Source organism: Palaemon carinicauda, chromosome 18, assembly GCF_036898095.1.
Source record: "Palaemon carinicauda isolate YSFRI2023 chromosome 18, ASM3689809v2, whole genome shotgun sequence".
Classification (NCBI taxonomy): domain Eukaryota; kingdom Metazoa; phylum Arthropoda; class Malacostraca; order Decapoda; family Palaemonidae; genus Palaemon; species Palaemon carinicauda.
Genome location: NC_090742.1, coordinates 123,659,678 through 123,662,177, shown reverse-complemented (window position 1 = coordinate 123,662,177; position 2,500 = coordinate 123,659,678).

Genomic DNA, 2,500 nt, shown 5'->3' with positions numbered 1-2,500 from the left:
TAAAATTTGTTCATCTTTTATTGAGCGTATGTATAGAATTCTAAGAGTTCTGGATTTATCTTGATAAAAGGTTTTTATATGAAAATACGGCAAACCTTACAATATCCAGTAAGTGCCAATCCATGTACGAAAAGTAAAAGAAGAAATTTGTTTTTTTCTAGCCTATTTAGTACATGTGAATATTACTTTGAAATGTTGTTTTATATGTAGAGAGGAAAAATACTGCTTCAGGTGAGAAAATGTTCAAGGAAGAATTAAAATGAAATAATTTACAGGGTGTTTGAAGTGTAATTTTTTCATATCCTACATTTTAATTAAAATGTCAAATAATAAAAAACTCTCGAAATATTCATAATACTTATGCTGCTTTGTTTCCATACAAGATAATATTGATTAATAGAGGATGATGAGATGTCAGAACCCTTCTGAAGAAAAGGGAATTTCCATAACCTTAAAAAGAAGATTTTTATGAATAATCTCTCTCTCTCTCTCTCTCTCTCTCTCTCTCTCTCTCTCTCTCTCTCTCTCTCTCTCTCTCTTGAACGTATATAAGCCAATAGAATAAAAAATTGTTTCTTTATTGTCGAAGTCGGATTATTATTATTATTATTACTACTTAAGCTACAACCCTAGTTGGAAAAGCAAGATGCTATAAGCCCAGGGGCTCCAACAGGGAAAAATAGCCCAGTGAGGAAAGGAAATAAGGAAATAAATAAATAAAGAGACCAAATTAACTATAAATTATTCAAAAAAAAAGTAACAACGTTAAAACAGACATGTCATATATAAACTATTAACAACATCAAAAACAAATATGTCACAAATAAACTATAAAAAGACTCATGCCCGCCTGGTCAACAAAAAAACATTTGCTCCAGCTTTGAACTTTTGAAGTTCTACTGATTCAACCACCCGATTAGGAAGATCATTCCACAACTTAACAGCTGGAATAAAACTTCTAGAGTACTGCGTAGTATTGAGCCTCGTGATGGAGAACGCCTGGCTATTAGAATTAACTGCCGGCCTAGTATTACGAAGAGGATAGAATTGTCCAGGGAGATCTGAATGTAAAGGATGGTCAGAGTTATGAAAAATCTTATGCAACATGCACAATGAACTAATTGAACGACGATGCCAGAGATTAATATCTAGATCAAGAATAAGAAATTTAATAGACCGTAAGTTTCTGTCCAACAAATTAAGATGAGAATCAGCAGCTGAAGACCAGACAGGAGAACAATACTCAAAACAAGGTAGAATGAAAGAATTAAAACACTTCTTCAGAATAGATTGATCACCGAAAGTCTTGAAAGGCTTTCTCAATAAGCCTATTTTTTTGTGCAATTGAAGAAGACACAGACCTTATATGTTTCTCAAAAGTAAATTTACTGTCGAGAATCACACCTAAAATTTGGAAAGAGTCATACATATTTAAAGAAACATTACCTATACTGAGATCCGGATGTTGAGGAGCCACCGTCCTTGACCTACTTACAATCATACTTTGAGTTTTGTTAGGATTCAACTTTATACCCCATAACTTGCACCATGCACTAATTCTAGCTAAATCTCTATTAAAGGATTCACCAACCCTAGATATACATTCAGGGGATGGAATTGATGCAAAGAGAGTAGCATCATCTGCATATGCAACAAGCTTGTTTTCTAGGCCAAACCACATGTCATGTGTATATAGTATGAACAGTAATGGGCCAAGAACGCTACCCTGTGGAACACCGGATATCACATTCCTATAATCACTATGGTGCCCATCAACAACAACTCTTTGAGATCTATTACTTAAAAAAATCAATAATAATGCTAAGAAACGACCCACCCACTCCCAACTGTTTCAGTTTGAAAACAAGGGCCTCATGATTAACACGGTCAAAGGCAGCACTAAAATCAAGGCCAATCATACGAACTTCCCGACCACAACCAAGGGATTTCTGTACAGCATTGGAGATTGTAAGAAGAGCATCACATGCTCCAAGGCCTTTACGAAAACCAAATTGCAATCTAGAGAGTAGATGATTACCTTCAGCAAGCCTATTAAGACGTTTTGCCAGAAGACGTTCAAAAACTTTAGATAATATGGGAGTTATGGAAATTGGGCGGTAATCAGTGGGACTTGAGCTACCACAAACACATTTACATAGAGGAGTAACATTACCGATTCTCCAACTACCTGTAATGCTAAAAGCTCCTCTACTTGCTAACTTGCGCAAAATAACAGATAACTTTGGAGCTAAGAAATCTGCTGTCTTTATAAAAAACAAAGGAAAAATACCATTTGGGTCTACACCTCCATAAGCATCAAGGTCCACCAACAGAGCTTTAATCTCACGAGATCGAAAAGCTAAACTAGCTAGTTTAGCCTCAGGAAAACAGGAATGAGGAAGTTCAAGTTTTTCATTACTCTGTTTACTGTCAAAAACATCAGCCAAAAGGGTTGCCTCTTCCTTTGGACAGTGAGTGACTGAGTAAAGGAGGAACTGTT